The sequence below is a fragment of the Fukomys damarensis genome, unplaced genomic scaffold, assembly GCF_012274545.1.
Source record: "Fukomys damarensis isolate Sample0158 unplaced genomic scaffold, DMR_v1.0_HiC HiC_scaffold_16, whole genome shotgun sequence".
Taxonomy (NCBI): domain Eukaryota; kingdom Metazoa; phylum Chordata; class Mammalia; order Rodentia; family Bathyergidae; genus Fukomys; species Fukomys damarensis.
The window spans coordinates 86,399,732-86,416,776 of record NW_022900928.1 but is presented as its reverse complement, the minus strand read 5'-3'; the positions used below and the strand labels follow the sequence as shown (position 1 = coordinate 86,416,776).

General features: G+C 43.3%; 1 protein-coding gene and 1 long non-coding RNA gene across 5 annotated transcripts in view; both read left to right on the top strand.

Annotated features, from left to right (window-relative positions):
* Dpp6 (dipeptidyl peptidase like 6) overlaps nucleotides 1-17,045 on the top strand; it is an 851,974-nt gene that overhangs the window by 231,390 nt on the left and 603,539 nt on the right. The gene's annotated exons all lie outside the window — the stretch shown is intronic.
* LOC104874474 lies at nucleotides 9,274-15,811 on the top strand. The gene is made up of 3 exons (XR_783740.2): nucleotides 9,274-9,352; nucleotides 13,455-13,554; nucleotides 15,441-15,811. It is a non-coding gene; the product is annotated as an uncharacterized LOC104874474 (long non-coding RNA).

Below are 17,045 nucleotides of genomic sequence, written 5' to 3'. Positions count from 1 at the left end.
CCCATCAGTTTATTCCACTCCATGCCATTGCCCCAAACCAGTGCAACTGCCATATCTCATGGGACACTGAAGCCACTCCCCAAGGCCCTAATCTCTGCCATCCTGCAGTCCCATCTCCATAAGGAAGCCAGAGGGACCCAGATTAGAGGTACAGGTCACCCCCTGTTTTATTGGACTCTCTTTGTGCACTGCAAACTAGAGTTTTCCACTGATATCTGCCACTGGACACAGCCTGCTTCCAGCCTGGGACCCCTCCATACCACCCACACCCAGCATGCTTGGTGTCTTGGTCCATTTCCTATTTCCCACGTACTCCTTCTTCTTGGGCTTTCTGTTTTCTGTTTTCTTTCCAGGGTTTCTGTTTCCTCTACCTGGAGGCTCTGCATGGATCTCCCCAATACAGTCTTCTTTCTGTCCCTCACCTCAACTGCAATGTCACCTGCTCAGAGTGGTTTTGCAGGCCCCACCTCTAGTCTCTACACCCTCAGTCACACTAGCTCATCTGTTTCATCTCTAAGCTTGTATCACCATTAAGACGTTAAATGAGGAAGCAGATTATCATTCCAGATCCTCCTTAGATAAGGGCCTGTCTATTGTTTGCTTTCCTTTTATATACTTACCACATACTTATGCTAACATATAAAGTATTAAGAATTAAAATGTTAAATTTGAAAAGTAGGGTTTTTTTTTTTCCAATGGATGCCAAGTAGTTGGATCAACAGTAATAAATATCTGAAATAAAAATCAGAAGATCTGAAGTTTATGTGCCAAAAGTTTAGCATTACTAAGGGTGACCCTGAGCTCTACCCATGCATCTATAGATGCTCAAATATCTCTGTAGGATGACATGAGACTAGCAACTACAAAGACTCACAAAGTACCACTTAATGTTTATTCTTTTTTATTTTATCTTGAAATAGCCACTTAAAATTTTTTTCTAACCCATCTCACAAAGGTTGAGGTGAGGAGCACTAGTCTCTGCAGCCCAGGCATAATTGTGCACATCCATGGGACCCACCAGGCACCCTAGGGGCTGCCTGCGGTCAGCTAAGCAGGGGAGTTTGCAACCTCTATGCCTGTATTCATCAAGGCGCCACCCACAGGCACCTCCCCCAGCTGTAAATGACCTCATGTACATTGTCCCTTTAGAGATGCCCTCTCAGCATAGATCATGCACAACTGTCTGGTTTATAGCAGGGCCCATGGAGCACAGTTAGGTCCATGGCAGGACATAGCTGCTCAATGACTCTAAATTCCTAAGGGAGATAAAAAATGGCCACCAGTGTCACAACTGAAAGAAGGGTCTGGAAGGATTTTACTCAGTTGGGGGAATGTCATCCACTCTGCAAAGGATCTCAAGTCACTGCTTTGTGTTTCTGCTGTGTGGAAGCCAAGTCTTCATAGAGTCGAGAAAGAGGCCACTGTCCCTGTCTGTGCTGGGACGCTACCTTCTAAGCTTGCAGCCCACTCTGATGAGGCTTTGTGTGTGCGTGGTTGCTATGACATCACAGAGGTGAACCCTCCAGGAAGTTCCCTTGATGACACCAGCCAGCAGGGGATTCAATGTTAAAAGGAGCATTTGCTGCTCTTCTGACCCAGAGGAAATCAAGGCAAACTGAAACTAATTAAGAGCAGGTCTGGGAGACATCTGCATGGGCACAATGTGAACTCAGGGTCCCTTGCAGCTCAGCTTCTCTTGCTTAAGAGACCCAGCTCCCCCTGAGCCTCTGTTCTCATTTAAGAGGGGCCCTTCTAGCACAAGAAAGGGTTCATAGAGTCATTTTTACCACTACTACAAAACTTCTCAAATTTCACCTTCCCCCCATCTTCAAAGCACCAAGTATAGCCTTTAAAGCAACTTTGAAGAGGAAATATGAGAAAATGCAAAAGAAATTAAATACATAGGGAAAACAATTTAATAAGACTCCATGCACAGATGAATAATACAACTGACATCATATTTGTCAACAGTGATGCATCCGTTAAATATTAATAATTTCAAAAAAAATGACCATCACCAACTTTTAAGAAACCTCCTATATTCTGCCTACAAACTTTAGATGACCAGCCATCCTTAGGATGGCCCATCTTATTAAGACCTTGTTATCTTCTTAAAATTTAATTTTGTGAATAATGTAATGTTCAAAAAGGAAAACAAATATCCTCTCCAAAGCCAGGCATTCTTCATTCCCTCCAGCCTCTATCCAATATCTCTGACACCATTTCCTCCTTTCCTTTGGACTTAATTTTCACTCACAGTTGATGCGCACCGTGTAACTGCCTTTGATGGCTGATCACTGTCTCAAGAGATGTTTTATTACGAGGCCAGGAGCCCATACCAAGCAGCTGTTGTTCAAATTTTCTCTCCAGTGAACATAGTCATTAAAGAACTGTATCAAGGGGAAACACTTTTATAATGTGACTCTCTCCAAATTCTGAGGATGCTGGTGTTATTGCTTTAGTAATAGCTTGCAAATAATGTTGTAAAATTAGTTCTGCATTTCTGTCTTTCCCCTTTCATAAAACTCTTGAAGATATTGGCATAAGACCATCATTAAGGAACCAGGGCCAATGACAATAATAGCTGACGTTTTGTTAGTCAGTCTTCCTAGAGGTCACATCAGGCTCGAGGGGAGCTTATGGATAGTCCCTCGAGACTCTCTCCCTTGGCTCTGGTTTCTCAAGGAACCTCTTTCATTGTGGCGTGAGAGTGACCACATGGAATCACACCTGCAGTCCAGGGGGAGGCATGTAAATTGTTACCTTTTATCTCTTTCTTGCCACACCCTGGTTGTGTGTTTCAGTTGACATCCCAGGTTTCAAACCAAGCTACACACACATACACACACACACACACACACACACACACACACACTGTACTCCCTACTTTTTTGTTTGATTGTTTACATTCTTAATTTGTATGTACATGTTTTTATTCCTTCAAATAAAAACATGGTAGACCTTCTCCATGGAGAATTGATATACAGAATCCTCATTGCTGAATGCAGTATGGTGAATGGAGGCAGGGGGAGAAAAGAAGCGAATAAGGAAAGAGAGAAAGAAGAAGAGAGAAGGAGGGAGAAAAAGGAGGAGGAGAGAAGAAGGAGGAAGACAACGAGCAGAGAAAAATAGGTAGGGAAGCTGGCCAATGACTCTGAGCCCTTTAATCACAGGAGCTAAACCTCCCATATTGCAGGTAGCTTTTATAAACATTAAAAAATTAGCCCAGAGTCTCAAGTGGTCAGAGGGTCAGAGCTGGGACTAGGCCTCCCAGTATGACCCACAACCTCTCTTTTTGCCTGGCTATCTCTTCTAAGCCACCTCGTCTTGTTCAAAGCTTTGCAGTAAGTGCGCTCTTCCTGCTGACTTGGCTCCAGCACGGTCAAAATCTAAATGTCACTAGGGAGTTTAAATAGTTGCTGACCTCAATGAGCTCAACCGGTCGCTGTAGAGATGACCTCCATTCCACAGATGTGTTTGACACCAGTGGCATGGCCCTTGGAGCGAGTGCAGGAAGGGACAGAAGAATATAGGTGAGGACTGGGGAATGTTAGGGGGTGGTGGCTGGAGTTGGAAGAGGAGGCAGGAAGTAAAGGAGTAAAAAGAAAGCTAGGGAGAAGACTCTACAGTAAAAGTGCCAGGACATGTGAAGTGCACCAGTGTTGGGGAAACACAGTGGGGATAGCTGCAAGACCTTTCAGCAAGGAGCTGATGGCTACCCAGCACACAACAGGAACACGAGGATGTAGGAAAAAGGGCTCATGGGGATATGGGACATGGGTGGCCCTAGGCACAGAGGAGGAGAGGCAGTCCTGTGGGGCCAGCATCCTTTCCCAGAGAGCACTGTGGGGTTTGTGAAGCCAACACCTAGACTGGCGGGGGACCCTCACTTTCTGGAGGGCTCATTGCTCTGTGGATATTTGCTGCTGATTATTTTTTATCACAGCCATCCTGATAGCTTGCCTGGGCAGTGCCCTAAGGTCTTGGAGTTTGAGGGGTCTTTCAGCCATCAGAGGCTCGCCATGTTTTCTTCTATTTGGTCACCATTTGTCCTCATACAGTTAGAGATGCCCAGGCTCAGGAGGGCAGAGCCTGGCCTCCCGCCGTGAGTACACCCTGACTCTGGGCTGGGTGGCCATAGGAGAGAACTTTGTGACCTGATGTTTGGCAGAAGCAGCCCCAGACATTAGGGAAGCAATTGCCTACTTCCAGGTTTCCCTGAAGCCTATATTGTTCTTCACATAAAAGTGACAAAGACCGATGTAGGGGGAACCAAGTCCTGCAAAGCAGGACTGGCCATCCCCTGATTACGTAGGACCACAGGCTCCCACTGTGCAGGAGTACTGGTTCCTTCCTTTCTGTGCATGGAGGAGCATTGGGGTGAGCCAGCTCCATCCCCTCCCTCCTTTACTGGAGAGAGTCCAACTTTGCACAATCACAAGTGACACACTGTGTCATTCAGCTCCTGTCTCCTCTGTCATCCCAGGTCATGGTCCCTAAGCCTCTTTGTCCTGTTTACTAAGGGACTGGGAAGGCAGATCCTTTTTACTCTGCCACTCGAATCACAATCTTTTCCAGAAACTTCCTCACAGCTGCAAACTGCAAATGTTTTGCCAGCTATCTGGGCACCCTGGGGCCCGGTCAAGTTCACACATAAAATTCAATGTCACAGTCATTAAGCCCAGCTCAGACTGAGGGTGGGAAATTGAACTCCACCTCTCAGTGGGAGGAATCCCAGAGCTGCTGATTTCCTGCCAGTATTTTTAGTGAGTGATTAAATAGAGAATGAACTTGACACAGAGCTGTTAGGAGGTGATGGAGGAGGTAGAGCACAAAACTCTCATGTAATGCATATTCCACTTAGAAATGTTTGTTATGGAAACAAAAATAATAAAGGAGTATAATAGCTGCTACCCGGCCATTTCTTTCTTTTTGAAGAAAATAATTTAAAAAGTTGCTTGAAAGTGAGAAATTGAGGACCAGAGTGATATGGGGGTAGTTGTGCCATGCTGCGTGGGAGGTGTGGAAGGTTTGCATTTGGAAGGGAAGGAGATAAGACTAATGAGAGAGGAGAGGCGAGAAGCCAGAGAACAGGGAGAGGGAACACCATGAAAAAGCAAAAGGCCCAGCAAATCTGAGTGATAAAGAAAAAAGTTAATCACTTAAAAGATGCACGAGGGACGAGCAACACCTATGGTGAACATTTAAATTTTAAAAGTTTAGTATAGTATAAGATATATTGCCATTAATCTCCCTGAAAATGCTCCCCCTTGCTTTCAACATGGTTCTTGCCACTTTCTGAAGCAGTTCTGGAAGTCTTTCTTTAGGAGGGTGATCAAAACTGCAGTGAATGCTGCCGCTGAGCACCATCCAACAGAAAGGTAGGCTCATAAAAATATGCTGTGTCCTCATCCACCTTACTTACCGGATCTTTCACTGTGAGACTTCTGACTCTTACCTAAAAACAACATAACAATGAAAGTAAAAGTTTTGAATTGATTCAGGACATGGTGGCAGCCAGGACAGCACATATAAAAACACTAAACGAAAGAAGACTCCTAGAACTGCTTCAGAAGTTGGCAAAGATGATGGGATAAGTGTGTTCCAGCCAAGGAGGGGGGTGAACTTTGAGGGAACGAAGGGCAATGTGTCTTTTATTGTAATACATTTTTAAAAATGTAAGCCCACAGTATATTTTTTCAGTCATACCTTGTATATTCCACTTCCTTCCATGAATTCTTCTCCTAACATTTTAAAACAAGTCCTTCAGAGTAATAGTTGCTTTGTGTGCATGTTGTCATGTATGTGTGTGTGTGTGTGTGTGTGTGTGTGTGTCATAGGTGGAGGGAGAAGCCAGACTCAGCATGAGTGTGCCTTTCTTTGAGTCCAATGGGGAAGCCTTAGGAGTAGTAAGAACAGGTCATTAGCAGTGCTGGCCAGAGGCGTACATAGTTCCTGCAACTCAGGAAAATCTTTTTTTTATTAATTGGTTCATTAATCAACTAATTTTTCAGTACTGGGGCCTTCACACTGAGCAACACCCCCATCCCTTTTTTATTTTTCATTTTGAGATAGTGTGTGTGTAGCATAGGTGGAGGGAGAAGCCAGACTCAGCATGAGTGTGCCTTTCTTTGAGTCCAATGGGGAAGCCTTAGGAGTAGTAAGAACAGGTCATTAGCAGTGCTGGCCAGAGGCGTACATAGTTCCTGCAACTCAGGAAAATCTTTTTTTTATTAATTGGTTCATTAATCAACTAATTTTTCAGTACTGGGGCCTTCACACTGAGCAACACCCCCATCCCTTTTTTATTTTTCATTTTGAGATAAGGTCTTGCTAATTTATTAAGTTTCCCAGGTCGGGCTTCAGCTTGCAATCCTACCTCAGTCTCACAGAGTACTGAGATTACAGGCATGCCCCACCCCTTCCAGCTGAACTCAAGGAAATCTTAGTGAGGGTTTTGGACTTCTTTCTACCCCATAAACCCAGAGGTTGGAACTGGTCTTAATTAGACTCCGAGAGAGCAGAGAGAACCCTTTTGCCACTTGGCCTGCATGTGGATAGTGGTGTGGATACTTTCTCCTCCACATCCAGACCAAGACTCAGTGCAGGACCAAAGGGGAGGAGCCTGCTAAGCTCACAGCTCAAGATGCTTGTCCTTATTGCAAGCTAAGATTGCCCCTGGCTCTTCCATGCTATGAGCTGCTCTCCATGTTCTGCTTAACACTCCTAACACTTCTGAATTTGGAGCTCAGGAGCGTCCACGATGCCTGTCTTTGTCCCTCCCCTGCCTGGTAGGTGGCAAAGGCTCAGACCTGTCCTCCCCATCTTCTGTACCTTGATCCAGCGTGCAGCAGGAGGGGTGCTTCAGCCTTGGCATGTGCTAGTTGTGTGATCTGACACAAGCAGGAGTAATACTTTCCGTAGCAGGTTGCAGGGACGTTTCTGCATACACATGCATGTGTGGGCATGCGTGTGCCAATGTACACACACACTTCTTCAGTCCACACTCCCCAAACAATAAAGGGCACATTTTCCCAGCCATCTATATCACAAAACCTTGCAGGGCTTTGCTATTTGGTTCAATGAAATTTGTGCATTTAAAGCATTTATTTTGCATATTTTAAATGCCAGATTATAGTATTACAAAGACCTGAACTCCAAAGTATTATAGGTTTTTTAAAAAGTACTCATAGAGATAATTATTACAAGGGATTTACCAGTCTTCATTATAAATAAATCTAGACCATTACTGCAAAAGAAGGCTGTCAAAACATCTTACCTGGAGTGATTTTAGGTTGAGTTCTACTTTTGAATGCTAACCTGTGGCCTTCGGTGTTCTTATTGTTCTGGGAGCTGCTGGTACTTATACTCGCTCAATCTGCCAAGAGAAGAAGTTATTCTTCCAGCTGTATAATTTTCTTCTCAGCTGTAACATATCTCTTCTTAAAAAGAGTGGGTGAGAAGGAATTATGGGAGCAAATCTGATATTTATCACTGGAATTAAAAGATTAAACCTTCAAATAGTCTAGCTATCAATCCACAAATAATGTCTGTTTTTACCAGCTGAATTCAGAGAGCTTAGTGAGTAGATATCTTTCTATGTGAGCATCATAAGCATCAAAACCACTTTTATGTGTATTATTTTTCTTGTCATCCACAAATCATATTACAAGAAGATTGATGGTAATTGAATAAATTGCCATGTGTACTTAAAGACTGAGTTTGTCGGCGACATAACCGATTTATTAGATGATCAATTTCATTTTCTCTCTCAAGGCAATGATCTTGGAACACTTCATTTCAAATGTGGAAAAACCAAACTCTTTAGGACTAGAAAAACTGGCTTCAGTCCCCAGAGATGGGTTTGAAAGATAGTATTGGATGGGAAAAAGGACGAATTGTAAATCAGATGTGGCTGCGCAGATTCCAGTGATGGTCTGCCTCATTAATGTGATCTCTGAGATCTGTTTATTAGCTTATATGTTTTATGATTGCATAATGCAATTCTTGTTTGAGAGTTCATGACTGACTCTTCCCTAAGTAATGTGACTGTCTTCTAAGTGGATATAGATGTCTCTCCCTTTGGCTGTAGATCTGCTGCATCTTGCCATCACTGTCCTCTTATTTTCCTTGCCAGGCATCAAAGCCTTTGTACAGTGCTCCAGTTTGACATTTTGTTATACCTGCATCTTAAACTCTTGTGTTTAAACTGAGGTCCTTTGGGTCACGGAGTCCAACAAGAGCTCCTCCACAGATTGAGCCACATAGGAATATGCTGCATCCTGTAACAGCCAGAGCTTTGTCACCCATGGGCTTTCCAGTCCCTGGGAGTTGTGATGGTTTTGGGAGATGTGTGTGTGTGTGTGTGTGTGTGTGAGTGTGTGTGTGCACGCGCATGAGTATGTACGCACACACTGCTGTGTCTTGAAATAGTTTTTCTCCTACAATGCCTTTAAATCTGAATACCAGGAGCAGTAAGGGCGGACTTCTTAGGACTTCACATTTTGTGCCCATCAAGTTGCCTGATTATTGCCTTCCCTTAGGATTTCTTAGAAAGGATGTGAGCAAATGAGAATCTTGAGGCATGGAATACAGTGATTGTTGAGGATGCTCTTAAGGGAAAAGGCCAGTTTGTATTTCAGACTGAAGAAAGAAAGGATGAGGAGACATGTAGGAAGGCATCCAAAAGAGTTGGGAGGGAGCTAGAGAAAACATTACCTTTTGGTGCAACTGGGCCATTGACTGTGTTTCCATGGCTTATCCAGGGCCCCCTTCCATCCCACTGCCATCTGCTTATCCTGTTGTCTGTCATGATTAACAACCTTAAGTCCAACACAGTTATGAACATGGTTGCCCTTTCTTCAAATAATGGCTTCAAGCCCCTCAGCACTCCATTTCAACTCTTTTGCTCATTTGTTTTTCTACAGTGCAGGCTCTGACACATTAAAAGGTAATGAAATTAATTTAGTAGGTCACCGTCAGCTTAAGAAAATAAAATGCAATAGTAACCATTCAAAAGTCACTAGTAGAATGAACTGTTGTGGTTTGGAGTTTTACCTATTATACATGTATGTGTAGTAAGTTTACAGGGCTGCTATGTGAAATACATTTCTTGTGGTAGATTAAGTCACAAGAGTTTGAAGTCTTTGATCTCTTTTTTGACTGTGGAAAGGAAGTGTACGTTCTACAGGAAAGGGATCCTTGAGTAGCCCTGGCTTGCTCAGTGCCTGCTCAGAGCTGGGCATTGTGATGCAGGCATTTAATCTCAGAACCCAGGGCCACTGAGGAAGGAAGATCACAAACTCAAGCCCTGTGTGGGCTACTTAGTGACTTGGTAAGACTGCATCTCAAGGTAAAAAAAAAAAAAAAAAAAAAAATTTAAAGGGCTCAATGTGAAGGCTTTGAATTCAATCCCTGGTGGGGGGCGGATCCCTGCTCATCCCTGTAAAGGCCTGCCTTCAGGACTGGGAAATTAGCTGCCAGTGTTTGCAATCTTTTGGCCAATAAGAACTTTTTTTTTTTTTTTTTTTTCAGGCTTTGGACCTCAGGAACCAGTCTGGTCAGATGGTTTACCCTGACGGTGTGACTTGGTGAACTGTATTGCTCTAGGGCAGTGATGTTAGATGTGTGCCCAAACTACAACCCAAACCCATTTATTTATGGCAAAATGCCAGCACTGCAATTAAACCTGAATACTGAGGTTTTAGTTTAGATCAAACAACTCATACATGAACATCTTTTGTCTTAACAGAAAAACAACACTTGTGCCATGGATTTGGCCACCCCTGCTCTAGGGTAATAGGTAGCTGAAGTCAGTTAGGCAGTGTTACATGCTTATGCAACCAACCCCAAAAAAACCTGGGCACCCAGGCCTGGGTGAGCTTCTGTGATTGGTAACATGAATTCAAGGAAGATTCACTGTGCTCAGAAGATCCCTCTAGCAAAGGGTGCCTGTGAACTTATGCTGGCTCATCTGGACTTACTCTTGTTCTGATTCTCTCCTGTATCCTGTGCAATGCACTGCAACTGTAAGGACAAACTGGAAACATGGATTTTTCCAAGTCATAGGAATCCTAGTGACACTGAGACTTAGGGTTGGTCTCCAAGTCCCCAACACAGGGCACAGACTGGATCTCAGACCTGCAAAAAGTAAAGGGCTTGCCGGCACATAGAAACAAAGGAGAGTCCGGTGCTTGACTAGAACATGGGAAACTGGGCTGGCATGGGGTCTACACTATAGGGGTCATTTTCTGGTGAGGTGATGGAAAGGTATCCTTCATTTCTCCATTAGAGACAACAGGGATCTGTGGGCCCCATCTGCCCAGGTGTTACTGGTGCATTTAACTGGGTAAAACAAAGGAACTAAATATTTTGTTTCTTTCTCAGTCCCCATCAAGAAAATGAAAAATCATGAAGCTGGTATAAAATAGCAAAGCTGCATTAGCCCTTTTTTATCACAATGAGATACCCAATTCTGAGTTCTTTGCAAAGAAAAGTATTTTCAGCTCATAAATCTGGAGGTTCAGGGGCCTGGTGCTGGCCGGGGCTGGGCTTTGGGGAGACCCTGTGGAGAATGGTATTGCAGTGGTAGGAATGCAAGTAGGTGGAGGTATCAAATGGTCCCACAGGAAGCCAAGGGTCAAGGTCAGACTTGATTTCTTATAAGAACTAACCAGAGTGCAAAGAGAGCCACCTCACTTCCTTCCAAGTTCGTTCGATACCTGCAAGTTCATGCACTAAGCCCATCCTTGTAAAGGCATCACTATCTTTCATGTGGATGCTGTTAGGCACTGAGCCCTGGGGACACAGTCAAACTATATCCAAACTGTACCAAAAGCTCATTATGATCTTATCTCCAGAGCTGCTCCTAGCCTTTCTGCTATCTTTCACCTGGGCCTGTTTTTCTGTCTACCAGTTAATGAATAACGTACTATTTCATTTTAAAAATCACTTTTAATTATGATATATTTTGAACAAATGAGATTTCTCTTTGGGGTCCACCTGAATGGAAATCAATATAAAAATGAGAATCCAAGGCATAAACAGAAAGTTTAGCAAAAGCAGTCTCCTGTGTTTCCTTGTGTGGTTTGGGAAAGGAACACCCAACTGATTCATCATAAAAGCTTTGAAATTTCATGATATGAAGGAGCTCTAAAGGAAATGAAACATAGTATGATTATTCTTTCAAAATTACAGATTAAATACAGCATCTCAGTAAATAATTCTTCCCATACTGCTAGCTCATACTTCTTTCCTCAGGAGGTAGAAAAGAATTTTTGAGAATTCTTATGAACTAATAATGATGCCTGAACTCTTATGACACTTGTATTATTTACAAACATTTTTGCAAATTGTTAACTTACTTGCTTTTCAGGTCTTACTTATCAAAGTAGTCATTTTCAAATAGCACATGATCTGAAAACAACTAGACCTTCCTGTCCTCTGCAAAGCAGGGTGGGGAGGAAGAGAGACTGTGAATGGTCAGCATGATGCTCTGGGCTCCTCTGTCACTTCCAGTATCTGTGAGCTTCTGTGGTGAGAATGTGGTGGCCCTGGGTGTTCAGAGCCCAGAGGGGAGCCCCAGGGACTTTACTTCTGTGGTCACTTCTGCGGCATAGACTCCTGCTCTGGGTAGACTTTGCCTTTCATCCTGTCAATGGTACTTTTTTGCCCTTTTCTGTGCCAACTGGAATTTTTTTCATCCTCCCCTTTGCCAAATAACTCAGACATTGATGAATAATTTTGGCTCTTGCCATAGTATCATCAGAAAAGATAATACCTTTCTCTGTACAATTACATACTCTGCTCTTTCTTGGTCATCCATCTTGTCAGTGTGGTTTACCTGCTTCCTTCCTTGAAATCTGTATTCAACACATTGTACTTTGGAATCTAAATAAACATTTCTCAATCCCACAGCTGTGTAGACCTTAGTCTAAGTATTTGGTTTTTATAATTTGCTTTTTATTTGTTCTTGATCCTTCTCCTTTTCCTGAAACCTGATTCAATTTCTTTTTGTGACATTATCTTCTTATTGGCAAAGCTTTATCTGTTCTAGGGATTTTGTTTTTTCACTATTTATTGAGAGCAAAAAAGATTTCATGCATGCAATCTTTCACTCTTACAAACGTGTACCTTTCAATCTGAGGACAAATAATATATCTATGTATTTCATTCTTTAAGCACAGATCCCATGCAGGTTGACAACGTTTTCCTGTCCAAAGTGTAAAGGATCCCAGATTCATGACCTTTACACCACGTGATTCTGTTCTGCTCAGCATGGTCACTCATTGGAAGTTAACTGGGTCTTGTTTCCAGCTGACTTTGTGCCTGCTCTGCCCCTCCTTCTGTGCTGTCCACACTGCATTTTCAGTGTGAAGTGTGTATTTCTCTCTGCACTGGATAGAATCCTGCATTTGGGACTCTTGTTCTCTCCCTTCTCCTGCCCAGATCCTCCTGTCATGGCCCTTCTTCCTGGGACACAGCTCCACTTGGAGTGACCTTTACTTGAGACTCTTCTCTGGCTCTCTGGTCCACATAAGCTTCTATAACCAAAAGCCATCAAGCAGGCGGCTTCTGCTGGACATCTAAGAGTAGAATGCCTGCAGATTTGGTGCCACAGACAATGACCTGTGCCTGGCTTATAGGTGGTGTCTCCTCACTGTGTCCTCACATGACAGAGGGGACACAGCACCACTCTGCGGTCCTTCTTACAAGGGCTGATACTGCTCATGAGGGCTCCAGTCTCATAAGCTGGTCACCTCCCAACTGTCTCACCTCTCACACCATCACCTCCCGGTGCAGGTCTGACATATGCATCTGGGAGAACAGACATTCTGTCTGTTTCCTCTGCCATGATGCTCTGGCCAACAGAGTCTCTGGACTCCGTTTTCTATCTGGTCATCTTTCCCTGCTGGCTCTTGCTCATCTGTGCAGTGGTTCTCCCCTACTTCCTATGACCCAAGTGAAAAATTCCCCCCATCTCCTACTCTCCTCTCTAGACTTCCCTTGGCTTCCACCTCTTCCTAGCTCTGCAAGTTTGTCACCAGAAGTGGCAACACAGCCTGAATTCGCAGGGCCCTGTGAATGAGGGTGATTCCTGCCTGCTTCACTGTGTGCCACACTCTCCGTGTTGTCTGCTGTGATAGTAAGAAATGAGAGAATCATGCAGTCTGCATCATGAGATGCTTCCTGTCCTCACCCATGTGCCATGGTGAGTGTCCAGGTAAACTGGATCAACTCCAGGTAAACTGGACCAACCAGCATATCTGTGGTCTGACCCCACAATGATATGCATATAGGAGTCTTTAATGTCACATAAGAAGCTCCCAATATGTTACCATTAGCCTCAACTTCTCTGGTAGAACTTAATTTTTACTCCCTGTTCCACAAAACAAACCCTAGTGTGCTTGCCTCATTGTCTTAAACTCTGAATGCACCCCTTTCATTGTCTCAAGGACTTTGGTTGCTGTCCATGAGGATATTTTGTAAAGAGAAGAATCTGTAATGAAGATACCAATTGTTAATTCCAGTGATGTGAAAACAGGGGAAAAATGTGTAAGTGGATAAATGTGTGTTCCTACATATTCTAAACTCAGGAGATTTGGGGCTTTGATATGCATCTCACAGACAGAAAAAAAAAAGAATTTGGAGAGAGATCATTAAAAGAAAAAGTAAAAGATCAGTAAAAGAATGGTGGGAGCTCCAGTTATGCTGGACGATGAAGGAAGTCTTGCTTTGAAAAACCTCCCAAATGTTTTGCTTGTGTTTTCTATTTCCAGTTTGAATGAGAAATGGGTCCATTTTTATCTGACTACATGTCAGTTTTCTCCTTGGAAAAGCACAATAGTGGATTAGAAATGGCCTATGTCAAAAACTAGGGATTGTGGCCCCTGGTTCTTTTTCTGCCCTGACCCATATTTTTTTAAAAATGCTGCTGAAATCTTACTAACAAAACAACAAAATAGTAGATATCAAGCGTTACTTTTCCTTTCTCCAGCCCTGCTCAATAGGCATGGTAAGCAACACTGGGGAAGAAATGAGAACATCCAGCCATTAGTGAGGGAACCTAGGTCCTTGCTCAAAGTCATGATGCTGATGTTCTGAGACCTTCCAGAGAGAGAGCTGTGGATGATTTCAGCACCTAAGGATAAGAGCTGTGATCAGAAAGTACACTGAATTGGGCTGGGGTTTAGCTCGGTGGTTCTGCTGCCTGCCTCGCTAAGTGCAAGGTCCCGAGTTCCATCCCCAGTACCAAAAAAGAAGAAGAGGAAAATACACTGAATATTTAGATTTTTAAAAATTATTGTAGTAAAAGGCACATTGTCATGAATCCTCTCCAAAATCCTCTCCCTCCTTTCAAACACACTTAGCCCATCATCCTTGCCACTTTCTGAAGCAGTTCTGGAAGTCCTCTTTCCTGAGTTCCTTTAATTGCATTGTTGTGGCTGCTTCAGTGTTCTGAATGGGTTCAAAATATTTGCATTTCGTGGTCATTTCCATTTTGGGGAAGAACTAGAAGTCGCACAGTGCCAGATCTGCTGAATAAGGTACATGAGGACATGGCATCATGTATTTATGAGCCTCCCTTCTGTTGAATTGTGCTCAGCAGCAACATACACTATATTTTTATCACACCACATACAGACACTCTAGAAACAGGACTTCCAGAACTGCTTCAGAAAGTGGTAAGAAAGGTGGGATACCTTCAAAGCAAAGGAGAGTAGTTTGAGGGAAATTAGTGACAATATGTCTTTTACTGTGGTAATTTTTTTTAACTTAAGCATTTAGCCAGTAGTTTGATCACCATTACACACCTGGGCATGTTAGGGAAATACCCACACTTTTGGAGATTCTCCCCATTGCTCCAAGGTTACAAAAAATATCACCTCTTGAGGTCACACTGGCCAGATGAGAGAAGCTGGCTTGCACTCCATATTACAGACCTGACCTCCCCTTGGGCAGGTATCTGGGCTCCTTCCTCACCTTTCCCCTGTGTCTGGTCCTCTGTAGCTGCATGTCCAGGATGTGCTCTATCTGCTTTTGTGCACCTAGAGTTCCCAGGCTGGGGCAGCTCCATGGATAATACCCTCTCTAGAAGTCCCTGGTGACCACACTTCCCCTAGAAGTGACTGTCCCTGTTGTCAACTTGCTAGCCCTGAAGTGTTTGGGGCACTCACATATCCCACACAGTTAATACATAAACTGGGTAATTCATATTATTCCTGACCTCAGGATGTCCTGAGGATGTCATTTGGGAATGTCCCTGTGGTCACTGCTGGGCTCTGCCCCCATGGCCTTGCATGGCATGCACCATCCTGTCCATTCTATCCCTGGGGTGAACACAATCCTTCTTCACACCCCAACCTGCCATGGACACAAGGATAACACATGTGTGTTTAATGGTTTTTGCTTACTGAAAGTTTAATAAAATGTATTTTCAGAGGTAAAATCCTGAACTTGAAAGCCCATATTCCTTGTTGCTGATGCTCCTGAATCCAGAGATCCATGGATGCCCCACCTTTACCCCAGGCCCTGGCTCTTCTCATCTCAGGCAGCAGGAGAGATTTCTTAACAAGATCCATGGTCTTGGTTGGAGGAGGAAAAAGACAATTCTCTTCATGAGCATCTAATCAAAACATGACATTTGGCAGGTCTGCAGGCAAAGCTATAGTAGTTTTGGCAGAACCTGTGACCAGCAGAAGTCACAAGTATTTTCATAGCACAGAGACAGCTGCAGATGTCTGGAAATGCATTCCGTGTGTCTGCTCTTTTCCTCCTAGAGTAAGATACACAAATGTACCTTGCTTATATTCTTCTGTTTTTGTAAAGACTTCTATGCTTATAGCTGTCAGAAGATAAAAGACAGAATTGAATGTCCACTTGGGAAGTATATTTCCTCATCCAAGACAACCTGCCATTAAATATTATTAACTGATCTGACAAAAATGGTCATGACACTAATAAATACTTAAAACAAAAACTCACTTCAACTTGCCTGTTTTATATATTGTATTATGAATCATTAATTAAGCAATATAAATATATTTTATTTATGTATTTAAAGATGTGGAGCTATGTTTCAAAGTAATAAACTTTCTTTGCAATCTGATATATCTTAGCTTATATACTTATTTATTTAATTTATTTTTGGTACTAGGGATCAAACTCAGGCCCTTGCACTTGCGAGTCAGGCAGCAGAACCACTGAGCCAAACCCTCAGCCCCGCTTTTATATTTAAAATACAACCATATAGACCCAGGGGTTCATTTTTTCCTTGCACTTTTCTCTGTGGAGAAAAGAAAGTTTAGATTTACTTAATCTTTCTTAAATTTTAGGACTTCAACCCCCTCTACGCCCTGTCCCCAATCCCTGACTTTGTTCTGTTCCTTGGGACTCTGGAGTTGCTTTTCTGCCTCATGTGATCCTGTGTCATGGGGTTTTTCTAAGCTAGGAAATGTGTTGTTGATCATAGCTGGCTTCTGTGCAGGAAGGCATCTCCCTGTGTTATTTTATAACATCAGTAAATCAGTCCCCAAGACTCCACAAGGGACAGAGGTAGAGTCTGTGTGCAGAGGTGCTGCCTCTGGGGCTCTAGGCTGTGCTGTTAACCTTTTTAACTACTGCATTACCTACTCTAGCCATAGTATATCCTTGTACATAAATGCAGCTGTTATTCTCAACCTTCTTTCTTGTCCCCAGGATTAAGCAGTTACAAAAATGCTTCCCCCTCCGACTTTGCCCTGGGATTCAACTTTGGAGAAAAACCTCCTGCATTCTGAAACTGTGTCCTTGTCTCTCTATGAAGAACGTCAAACTGAATAATCTCCAAGGTCTCCTATAGCTACCATCAATATTCTTATTTAAAGCCAGTGCAGGATAGGATGTCTGGCTATGATGGCCTCATAACCTGGCTGAGGACCAATCATTCTTCACATCGCCCACAATATCTCAGAATTGGCTGCAAGGCTCTAAATCTTTCCTATGAAGATGTCACCATGCACCTACAGCTGCTCCCTCCCATGTGTCTTAGATGAAGTTGGATTTGT